The sequence below is a fragment of the Symphalangus syndactylus genome, chromosome 21 (genome assembly GCF_028878055.3).
Source record: "Symphalangus syndactylus isolate Jambi chromosome 21, NHGRI_mSymSyn1-v2.1_pri, whole genome shotgun sequence".
Taxonomy (NCBI): domain Eukaryota; kingdom Metazoa; phylum Chordata; class Mammalia; order Primates; family Hylobatidae; genus Symphalangus; species Symphalangus syndactylus.
The window spans coordinates 48,776,564-48,789,644 of NC_072443.2; positions in this window are offsets into that span (position 1 = coordinate 48,776,564).

The window sequence follows — 13,081 nt, forward strand, 5'->3', positions numbered from 1 at the left end:
TTTTGTTTGTTTGTTTGTTTTTTTCAGAGATAAGGTCTCACTGTGTTGCCCAGGCAGGTCTCAAACTCCTGGGCTCAAGTGATCCTCTTGCCTTAGCCTCCCAAAGTGCTGGGATTACAAGTGTGAGCCGCCACGCCTAGTAAAACTATATAAATGTCTAAAAGTTGTGGCTTGGTCAAGACAAATTTGGTGAGTTCATGAGAAGGGTCTTGTGGAGCCACTAAAACTCAGCTTATAGTTGATAACAAAGGAAACTTGCAACAATATGTTGAATTTAGGGTTTTTCCTTCATTCACCAAATACTTGAGAGTACCATGAGCATTATCAGGGACAGACACTGTTCTAGGCTCTGGATATAGCAATGAACTAGAGCCATCATTCCTGCAGCAAGAACTGTGCAGAGCACTTTTAGAAAGGACACATTCGGGATATGGTGGGAGCATGTTTAACAGGAAAACCTCACCTTGAAACACTGTGATGTTCACCCAGTAAGAACAATACCCAGCAGGGGTAGGCATACAGTAGGCACTCAATAAATAGCCCTTGATTGAGTTTCTTTAGGGGCAAATATCCCAATCTCAGCACTACCCTGCTTAGCAGCTGCCATGCAGGTCAGGACCAGAAACCACCCTTCCCTCTGAGCTCCTGCCCTGATGCTGGGCCTGACTCCCTTACGAGGCTCCTCCTTTCTTTTCGGCAACTCCTCTCCAGAGGTCCTGGTTTCTCCTTTGCAATTTAGCCTTGGTCAGTGTTTGCATTTGTCTTAATACTCTTTGCAGAATTCAAGTCACCTCCCTTCCTCAGAAAGATCCTTTAGTGTCTCTGTAAATCACTAGAAGGAGGGTGAGAGGTAAGAGGTGGGGCTGGGGCAATACTGTCTATGGAACTTTCCAGAAGGGATCACATCCTAATGCCTGCTTCGTAAATAACCTGCCCTGCAAATATTTACAGTGCCTTGAAAAATATCTCCATATTGCCAATAATGGCTTCTTAGAGGGTGACATAATATGTGGGTTTGTGAATTGAAAAACTAATTATCGGCTGGGCGTGGTAACTCACACCTGTAATCCCAACACTTTGGGAGGCCAAGGCACGTGGATCACTTGAGGCCAGGAGTTTGAGACCAGCCTGGCCAACCTGGCAAAACCCCATAAAGAAAAAAAAAAAGAAAAAGAAAAAGAAAAAAGAGAAAGAGAGAGAGAAAGAGAGAGAAAGAAAGAAAAAGAAGGAAAGAAAGAAAGAAAGAAAGAAAGAAAGAAAGAAAGAAAGAAAGAAAGAAAGAAAAGAAAGAAAGAAAGAAAGAAAGATTGGGCAGATGTGGTGGCACATGGCTATAATCCCCGTTTCTTGGGAGGTTGAAGCACGAGAATTACTTGAACTCAGGAGGTGGAGGTTGCAGTGAGCTGAGATCGTGCCACAGCATTTCAGCCTGAAGGACAAAGTGAGACTCTGTAAAAACAAAAACAAACAAACAAAAAAAACAGAAAAAGAAAACAAAAACTAACTACCAATGGGACATAATCTCTGTAATCTCTGGGATTCTTTCCTACCTTGAAAAAAACTTACATTTTCAATGGAAGTGACCTGAAGTTCTTACAGAGCTGAGCTCCTAGGGTGGTGTCCTCACATGGACCAAGTATGGAGTAGTATGAATGATCGCCTTCCCCATTGCCCCAACTTGGAGAATTAAGAGTGAGCTGGATACCATTTCATAGTCGCTAGAATAACTATCAACAAGAAAGGTAATTGCAAGTGTTGGTGTGTACGTGGAGAAATTGGAACTGTGATACACTGCTAGTGTAAAATGGTGTAATGTAATGTATGTACTTAATGGAATGTAAAATGGAGAATGTAAAATGGTGCAGCCAATCTGGAAAACAGTATGACAGTTCCTCAAAAAGTTAGACATAGAGTTATTATTTTGATGCAGTAATTCCATTCCTAAGTATATACTCAAGAGAAATGAAAATATGTCCACACAAAAAACTCATACATGAATGTACATAGCAGCATTATTCATAATAGCCAAAAGGTAGAAACAACCCAATGTCCATCAACTGATGAACAGATAAACAAGACGTGGTATGTCTATATAATGGAATACGGATGCTCTTCAGCTTACAATAGAGTTAATGTTCCAATAAACCCATTATAAGTTGAAAACATCATAAGTTGAAAATGCATTTAATACATCCAACCTACCACACATTATTAGTTAATCCGGCCTACCTTAAACATGCTCGGAACAGTTACATTGTCTATGGTTGGGTAAAACCATCTAATACAAAGTCTATTTTATAATAAGTTTTGAATATCTCATGTAATTTCTTGAATGCCGTACTGAAAGTGAAAACAGTAGTATGGGTACCACTGTAAAGTCAAAAGATCACAAGTCAAATGATTATAAGTCAAGAACCGTCTATATTATTTCACCATAAAAGGGAATGAAGTACTAACTACATGCTACAACATAGATGAACCTTGAAAATATTATGCTAAGTTAAAGGCGCCAGACAAAAAAGACCACATATTGTATGATTCCATTTATAATAAATGTTCAGAATAAGCAAATCCACAGAGGCCAAACACAGTCTAGTAGTTGTCAAGGGATTGAGGGGCATGGGAGGTTTGGAGTATGATGGCTGAGAAGTTCAGGTTTCTTGTTGGAATGATGGAAATGTTTTAAAATTGATTGTTAATGATTGTGGTGATGCACTGAATTTACTTTTTATTTTTATTTTTGAGACAGAGTCTCACTTTGTTGCTCAGACTGGAGTGCAGTGGCATGATGTTGGCTCACTGCAACCTCTGCCTCCTGGGCTCAGGTGATCCTCCTGCCTCAACCTCCCGAGTAGCTGAGATTACAGGTGCTCACCACCACGTCCAGCTGATTTTTGTATTTTTAGTAGAGATGGGGTTTCACCATGTTGGCCAGGCTGGTCTCAAACTCCTGACCTCAAGTGATCCTCCCGCCATGGCATCCCAAAGTGCAGTGTGAGCCACTGTACCTGGCTGATGTACTGAATTTAAATGAGTGAATTAAATTGTTTGGTGTGTGAATTATATCTCAATAAAGCTGTTACCAAAAAAAAAAAAAAAGAATTTTTTTCCTTTAATGAGTTAGGACTGATTAGATGGAAACCCCTCCAGGGCAATTTGAGAGCAGACTGACTTAAAGGAAATTTTCACTCAGAAAAGGGCTCCCTCTGCTACACATAATCTTTTGCAATGACCACAGAAAATAGATTTTGAGATACGGAAATTTCAAAAAACTTTCTTTGCACTTGCATTGGGGGCCAAAAAGCAGCTGTTGAGACGATAGTTTAACTTCATAAACTATGTCTGCTGCAAATTTGTGTGGGAAGGGAGATCTTGCTTCTCATTGTAACTTTCGACCACCTGGTAAGTAAGGAAAACTGCTTTACATTACTCGTGAGTCATACAACATCAGTTGTTAAAATGACTTTACCGAAGGATAAAATTTGCATGTAAGTGCTATTTTGCCTTGTAATTATAAGTTGAATTCATTAAGAAGCATTATCTGGCCAGGTGCAGTGGCTCATGCCTGTAATCCCAACACTTTGGGAGACTGAGGTGGGCAGATCACTTGAGGTCAGGAGTTCGAGACCAGCCTGGCCAACATGGTGAAACCCTGTTGCTACTATAAATACAAAAATAGCCGGGTGTGGTGGCACACACATAGTCCCAGCTACTCAGAAGGATGAGGCAGGAGAATCGCTTGAATCCAGGAGGCGGAGGTTGCAGTGAGCCGAGATTGGGCCACTGCACTCCAGCCTGGGCGACAGCAAGACTCTGTCTCAAGCCAAAAAAAAAAAAAAAAAAGAAGCATTATCTAACCTTCAACAAAAGATTATTTCAAAAGCCATCCAGTGTTTGATAATAGTGGTTGAAAGTGGTTCTTCTGACTCAAAATTTTAATCTTAGCCCTGTGCTCAAAAACTTGCAATAAAATGTTGCCACTGCTAAGCCATGAAATTGCTGCACAGTAGGGTGAGTGAGAGTATTCAGCTTCTCTATCTGACAAAAATTCATGGAACCAATGATGGTTAAGTCTATTTAGAGGGTATAAGGCTCACTCGACACTACTGGTTCAATAACACATGATATATTCAAATATTTTCTGCAAAATACTTGCTCCTGCGTGCAGTGAATAACCATATATTTTAAATGCCTCACAATTTTACAAGCTTTGCAAATGTGCCCAACTACAAATGGTTCTGTTCCAACATATTTCTACCACCATCAATTGTAATACATCTTAGAGGAGTCTACTTCAGTTTATACCAAAATATTGCATTTCTAAGTTCTTTGAAAATATTCATTAAACAACAAAAAAACCCAGCTTTATTGAGATTTAATCCACATATTATAAAATGCACCCATTTAAAGTGTCTAATTCCATTAAAATTATTCTTGCCTATAGTTGTTCCACAGAGGTTATATAGGCTAATTCTTTAGTCATTTCAAACTTGTCATTGACTCCTTAAATAAACAGCAGAGCAGTATTGGTAGCAACTGTCAGCTCATCAAGATTCAAAGAAAACCACTCAAAGTCATTTGCCTTGTTTTTAAATTAACTGTTGATACTGTTCCCAGTGATTTCAACTCTCGGAGCAACTGTTCTTTCCAAAGCAGTCTTAAGCAAGTTTAGCATGGTCTTGAACAAGTTTCTTTCCTCTGGGTACATTTCTTTGGCTCCTACAATCAAACACAATGTAATCAACTCATCCCTAAATGGCTTTCCTTGCTTGGCTTACAAATGAAGCACTCAGAAACTTGCTTTAGTTGCAGCCTCATTTTCATTATTTAATTTTAAGAAGAAATTCTGCTATGATGAGACGTTCTATTTTAAATTTTCTGTTTTTTTCTATGGCTGCTTTCCTGTGACTTGGGAATATTGTGATATGTGTTTAGTGTAGTAATATCAACATGAACTATTATTTTAGCCTACCTATACTGTCATTGCATAGTACACACAATGCTTTGCCATCTATTTTGATAACAAAATAATCCCTATTCCACACCCCAAAATAATTCATACTGTGACTTAAATGCATGACATTTAAAGTCCCTTTTTCTCTTCTTTTCTTGTTTTGACACGATGGGTATGCATTGGTAATTTAATAAAAAGAAAAGAAAATGGGCTAGGCGCTGTGGCTCATGCCTGTAATTCCAGCACTTTTCAGAGGCCGAGCCAAGCAGATTGCTTGAGGCCAGGAGTTCGAGACCAGTCTTGCCAACATGGTGAAACCCTGTCTCTACAAAAAATACAAAAATTAGCCAGGTGTGGTGGCAGGCACCTGTAATCCCAGCTACTTGGGAGGCTGAGGCAGGAGGATCACTTGAACCTGGGAGGCAGAGTTGCAGTGAGCCGAGACTGTGCCACTACACTGCAGCCTCAATGACAGAGTAAGACTCTATCTCAAAAAAAAAAAAAAAGAAAAGAAGAAGAAAGAGAGGGAGGGAGAAAGAAAGATAATGTCATGGTATGACCATATGCATGGCATTTGAAATATTGTTGAGTCATAGCTGCATCACTGGGATGTGTAGTGTTCTGTTTCAGCGTGCAGTGGTGACAACATCACATACAATCTCTGTCATGACTACTATAATCTGCTATTACAGCACAAATGCAGCTACAGATTATATACACTCAAATGAGTGTGGTTGTGTTCCAATAAAACTTTGTGGACACTAAAATTTGGATTCTATATAATTTTCACATTTTACAAATTATTACTTTAAAGTTTTACTTTAGTGATTTAAAATGCAAAAATAATTCTTAGCTCGTGGATCCTACAAAAATAGGCAACTGGCTGATTCTAACTCATGGCGTATAGCTTGCCAATCCCTGATCTAGAGAGCTATCAGCTCAATGAGGATAGGTACTCCCCTCACCAACATAAGAGCTCATCATTGTCCAGCAGTGTCCCAAAGATTGACAGGAGAAATGGGCTCTCAATTTTGACCTCCTAGAATGACCACAAGGCTTGACCTCCATTAGGATATCAGAAACCACCATCTTTCAGAACTCTTTCCTGAGGCTAGGTTGAATATTATAAGGCATCCATTGTCTCCTTTAACTCAACTCTGAGAAGTCAGTTTTATGGGCACATTTTTATTGACTAAAAAATTCAGCAATAGAGATGTTAAGTAACAAAGGGATATGTGTCAGATCTGGGATTAAATCCCAGGTTTCAAGGCCATGCTGTACTCACTAGGCCACACTGTCACTATTTAATCTAGACACTTATCTATGCCTGCCCCACATCCCTGCCCATGTTCTCCAACCAGGCCTTCTTCCAGAATCACCGATGACGTCTGCCTGTATCCTGCCCAGTCAGTCAACACAGCTGTGCTTGCGGGCCTGCCCTCTCCCGTATGCTTCTGTAGCTTATGTGCTTTTATGACACACACTTTCAATGACTACGTGTGCTGCAGAAAGGATAATAAACTGGACTCTTATTCCAACCTTCTATAAACCAGCTATGTAACCTGCAAAATATTTTGCCCTCTCTGATCTTTAGTTTTCTTATCTGTAAAATAGGACTGGGAAGTTGAGTGATAAACCAACATTTCCTGAGCTCGTTTCTAATTTTAGCCTTCCATAAGTCAATTGATTCCCTGTTTTATGACCCACATGTTGCAACGTCACATTATTAGTAACTTACAGAAAGTTATTACTGCTGATAGACCAGAGAATCATGGACCCTGAAACTTGTTTAAGTATATGACACAATTGTCTATTAATAAGCATACCACCCCTGAAATGTCAACTGGTTGGCACATTCACAAGGGTATTTGAGAAAAAATTAACTGTGTTTCCTGTTGGGCGTCAAAAAAAAAAAAAAAAAAAAAGAATAAATTAGCCAAAGAGGCCAACTTGATCTTTGATCTTTAGCCAAATGCACGAACTAAAGAGGGTAGAGAATGGGGCATTATGGAATGGGGAGGGACTGAAATGAAAGCCGATTTTACAAGTACTTATTAAGCACCTACCATGTGTTAACAAGGGGAGTAGGGGTTGATACCAAAACAAATAGATAAGTAAGACTGAGGTCTTTGTTCTTGAGGAGTCCACAGTCTAGTGGGTGATGACCAAGAAGCTAATAATAGAAATTTAAGAATAATACACATTTATGAATCAACAGCATTGATGTCAGTGAGTCTTTCGACCTATCTGCCACTGTAGAGAAGTAGGAGGAGAAAATTTGCTTTATTGTGATGCCTATCAATAAGGGGACAGAGAGAGGCTCAGTGAATATTCATGGCCTCGAATTTCCGTTACCATTAAAGGTTACTGTGACTTAATTCTTTGGACACAAGCACTGTGTTGGGGGGCAAGAGAGTGAGTAGGATGTGCTCCTCTCATTACAGTGTGCTTCTCAACTTGTTTCACAGTTTAGGAGGTTGTTGGGAATATGCTAAAAAAAAAAAAGAAACACGGCATTATGTGAAATCAGCTACATAAATGGTGAAACCCAAGTCACAGTTCAATTGATTGATTCACAGTGTGAACTACAAAATGTATTACGTTTAACGAATAGGTACATTTATACATGCAATTTAATACATATGATTGTATTAATAAATGCTGTATTTAATGAATATTGACTCATTCAATTCTCATGATAACTCCAACAGGTAGATTCTATTATTGTTAACATTTGAAGAAACTAAGGCACAAAGCGATTAAAAATAATGTGCCCAGGGTCACGGAGCTAGTAAGTGGGGATGTGCACCCAGGAAGCCTGCATGAATGGCCAATGTCATCCACCCTCACCCACTAACTCTTCAGCCTCTGCCCTCCCCACCATGCCTGTGAGGATGGGTGGGGAGAAGCCACGGAGATGAGCAGGGAACTCTTGCTCTTCACACATTTTTCCAGAGTCCCTGGAAAGTTAGCTGTGTCTGCTAAGGCCTCACCCTGGGACTCAGAGCAAAAGAATCTGTCCCCTTTGGCTAGTGCTTCTCAGCATGTGGAGCCCACCCTACCTTCACGTAGGAGGACAACAGACCCTCCTCTGCACTGTCAACTCTCCTCTCTCCTGATTAGCTTTGCTCATATCTGTCCCCATGCAGCCCTAACCTAAATCCACTTTCTCAACTCCTCCCTCCAAGGTCCTTACCCCTTCTGAGAGGACTCTCTTCCAAGCAGAGAAAATCGCTGGGTTGAAATTAGGAAAGGACGTTCCTGCAGTTGAAGCTACGGAGCTCTACAGGGGGCCTCATTGGAGCAAATGAGCTCCCTGTCACTGGGACATCTACTCAGAGAGAGGATTTAGGCATGTTTAAAGGATTTTTAGGCATTTTAGAGTAGTTGATGGCTAAGATCTCTTCTCATCTTGAGATTTCAGTAATCTATATTTCTGGTGTTATTTATATATTTTTGATTTCAATAGCTTTTGAGGTACAAGTGGTTTTTGGTTACATGGATGACTTGTATAGTGGTGAATTCTGAGATTTTACTGCACCTGTCTCCTGAGTAGTGTACATTGTATCCAATATGTAGTTTTTTTTAATCCCTCACTCCCAACCCTCCTCCTTTTCAAATATCTAATGTCCATTATACCATTCTTTATGTCTTTGCATACTCATAGCTTAGCTTCCACTTATAACTGAGAACATACAGCAATTGGTTTTCCACTCCTGAATTACTTCACTTAGAATAATGGCCTCCAGCTCCACCCAAGTTGCTGCAAAAGACATTATTTCATTCATTTTTATGGCTGAGGAGTATTCCATGGTGTATATATATCTCACTTTCTTTATCCATTATCTGTTGATAGGCACTTAGGTTGGTCCCATATTTTTGCAATTGTGAATTGAGCTGTGATAAACACATGCATGCAGGCATCTTTTTGATATAATGACTTCTTTCCCTTTGGGTAGATACCCTGTAGTGAGATTGCTGAATTGAATGGTAGATCTACCCTTAGTTCTTTGACAAATCTCCATGCTGTTTTCCATAAACGTTGTACTAATTTACATTACTACCAGCAGTATATAAGCATTCCCTTTTTACCACATCCATACCAGCATCTATTGTTTTTTGGCTTTTTAATAATAGCCATTCTGGTAGGGGCAAGGTAGTATCTCATTGTGATTTTAATTTGCATTTCTCTGATGATTAGTGATGTTGAGCATTTTTTCATGTTTATTGACCACCTGTATATCTTCTTTTTCTTCTTTTGAGAGATGTCTATTCATGTCATTTGCCTACTTTTTGTTTCTTTTTTTTTTTTTTTGAGATAGGGTTTCACTCTGTCATGCAGTGGTGTGATCAAGGCTCACTGCAGCCTCGACCCCCCAGGCTCAAGCGATCCTCCTACTTCAGTCTCTTGGGTAACTAGGACTACAGGGTCACACCACCGAGCCCAGATAATTTTTGTATTTTTTGCAGAGATAGGGTTTTGCCATGTTGCCTAGGCTGGTCTCAAATTCCTGGGCTTAAGTGATCCTACTGCCTGGGCCTCCCAAAGTACTGGGATTATAGGTGTGAGCCACTGCACCCAGCCTTTTGCCCACTTTTTGATGGGATTATGTTTTTTTCTTGCTGGTTTGAGTTTCTTGTAGATTTTGGATATTAGTTGTGTCAGATGCATAGTTCGCAAATATTTTCTCCCACTCTGTGGCTTGTCTGTTTACTCTGATGGTTATTTCTTTTGCTGTACAGAAGCCTTTTAGTTTAATTAGGTCCCATTTATTTCTTTTTGCTTTTTATTGCATTTGCTTTTGGGGTCTTAGTCATAAATTCTTTGCCTAGACCAATGTCCAAGATTGTTTTTGCTAGGTTTTCTTCTATAATTTTTATGGTTGCAGGTCTTATTTTAAGTCTTTCATGCATCTTGGGTTGATTTTTTGTATAGGTGAGAGATAGGGATCAAATTTCATTCTCTTACATATGGTTATCCAGTTTTCCTAGCACAATTTATTGAATAGGGTGTCCTTTCCCCAGTTTGTATTTTTGTATGCTTTGTCAAAAATCAGTTGGTTGTAAGTATTTGACTATTTCTGGGTTCTCTATTCTGTTCTACTGGTCTATGTATCTACTTTTATACCAGAACCATGCTGTTTTGATTATTATAGCCTTGCAGTATAATTTGAAGTTGAGTAATATGATGCCTCCAGAATTTATTTATTATTATTATTATTATTATTTTTGCTTAGGATTACTTTGGCTATGGGCTCTTTTTTGGTTCCATATGAATTTTGGGATTTTTTTTCTAATTCTGTGAAAAATGATGTTGGTATTTTGATAGGAATTGCATTCAACCTGCTTTGGGCAGTATATTTATTCTTGATACTGATAATTCCAATCCATGAGCATGGAATGTAACAAATTTCCATATGGTTGCATAATCTGTGATTTCTTTCAGCAGTGTTTTGTAATTCTCCTTGTAGAGATCTTTTACCTCCTTGGTTGAGTATATGTGTAGGTATTTTATTTATTTTTATTTTTTTGCAGTTATTGTAAAAGGCATTGAGTTCTTGATTTGATTCTCAGCTTTGTCATTGTTGGTGTATAGCAGTGCTACTAATTTGTGTACATTGATTTTTGTAACCTGAGAATTTACTGAATTTAGTTATCAATCTAGGAGTCTTTTGGAGGAGTCTTTAGGGTTTTCTAAGTATACAATCATACAATCGTATCATTGGCAAACAGAGATCATTTGACTTTCTCTTTTCCAATGTGGATGCCCGTTCTTTCTTTCTCTTCCCTGACTGCTCTCTAGGATTTCCAGATACATATAATAAACAAATAAATAAATATATATATATATATATACATATATATATATATATATATTTTTTTTTTTTTTTTTTTTTTTTTTTTTTGAGGTGGAGACTCGCACTGTCGCCTAGGCTGGAGTGCAATGGCACCATCTTGGCTCACTGCAACCTCCACCTCCCAGGTTCCAGTGATTCTTCTGCCTCAGCCTCCCAAGTAGCTGGGATTACAGGTGCCCACCACCACGCCCAGCTAATTTTTTGTATTTTTAGTAGAGATGGGGTTTCACTATGTTCGCCAGGCTGGTCTTGAATGCCTGACCTCGTGATCTACCCACCGCAGCCTCCCAAAGTGCTGGGATTACAGGCGTGAGCCATCGTGCCTGGCCTTCAGTACTATATTTAATAGAAATGGTGACAGTGGGCATCCTTGTCTTGTTCCAGTTCTTAGGGGGGATGGTTTCAACTTCTCCCCATTCAGTATGATGTTAGCTATGGGTTTGTCATAGATGGCTTTTATTATTTTGAGGCATGTTCCTTCTATGCCTAGTTTGTTGAGGTATATTTAATATTTTTTAAAGCAAAGGATCTCCATCTGATGTCTTAAAACATTTCTCTTCCACCTGTGCTAGTTTTACCTTTAATACTGTTGTTTATCACAAAGGATGCTGTTGGGACACATCTGCTTCACCTGGAGAGGTTTCTCTACTTCTTCCTTCTCTATAGCCATCCTCTTCACGAATGCCTGTGTCCTTGCAGGCTAAGGGTCAGGAACAGTAGTTCCTCCTTCTCCATGAAGCATTTGTTCCAAGACCCCAAGTGGATGTCTGCAACCATGAATAGTACTGAACTCTATATGTACAGTAAAACTATGTTTTTCTTTACACCCAGTATATATGTATATATATATATATAATATATATATCACATGTATATATACACACACATATATATACACATATATATTTTATTTTACTTATTTTTTTATTTTTTTGAGATGGAGTCTTTCTCTGTCGCCCAGGCTGGAGTGCAATGGCACGATCTTGGCTCACTGCAACCTCTGCCTCCCAGGTTCAAGTGATTCTCCTGCCTCAGCCTCCTGAGTAGCTGGGATTACAGGTGCCCCCCACCACGCCCAGCTAATTTTTTGTATTTTTAGTAGAGACAGGGCTTCACCATCTTGGCCAGGCTGGTCTCAAACTCCTAACCTCAGGTGATCCACCCACCTCGGCCTCCCAAAGTGCTGGGAGCCACCATGCCAAGCCTATATTTTTTAATAATATCAACTCTCTCCTTCTTTCAGCTAAGAACTGAGAGGTCTCTGATAACAGTGTTTTTACATTGGCTAAGGGGTCCCTTCTCTGAGATTTTAGAATTTTACGTAAATATATTTCCGTGAATTAGCAGAACCTTTGAATAAGTAAAAACCAATTTACCATAGGTTTCAGGTGCTCTCAGGATTCTTTTGGTCTTTGGATCACCAAGCATCAGAAGGGGTATTTAGGAGGTGGAGTGGACAGCAATTGCCCTTTCTGAGGCTGCATAGCATCTTTGCAGCCCTCCCTGCAGCTGGGGATCTCCCGCATCACGAGGCCAGCCTCTGCAAGGTAGAAGCCAGGACCTTGCTACCACAGCCTTTCTTGTTGCTGGGATACTGACCTGTTACTTGGCACCATAAGTCAGAGGCATCTGCCTAGGACTTGTATTTAGAAGAGATAAATGGGCCGGATGTGGTGGCTCATGCCTGTAATCCCAGCACTTTGGGAGGATGAGGCAGGCAGATCACCTGAGATCAGGAGTTTGAGACCAGCCTGGCCAACATGGTGAAACTCCATCTCTACTAAAAATACAAAAATTAGCTGAGCATGGTGGTTCATTCCTATAATCCCAGCTACTCAGCTGGCTGAGGAAGGAGAATCGCTTGAACCCGGGAGGCAGATGTTGCAGTGAGCCAAGATCATGCCACTGCACTCCAGCCTGGGTGACAGAGTGAGCCTCTGTCTCAAAAAAAAAAAAAAAAAGAAGAGAGAAAGGAAGCAGGCACAAACAGAGTCCTTTTTTTGCCAGGATCAGTGGTGGGTGCTGTGTGGTCCATGCCCTGTGGTGGTGGCAGTGTGGCTGTCTTCACTAGAGCCCTCCTGCAGAGTGATTTGACTCCTGTTCCTGTCTGCGGATCTTCCAAGACCCTCTGGAAATTCTGTGAGTCACCTGATATCCTTTAAATCAAACAGATTGGATGCTTACGTCTGCAACTAAGAACCCCAACTAATACAGGGGGGTATGATAGTTAGAATTTAAAGCTCTTATTCGCCTCCTCAAGAAAGCCATA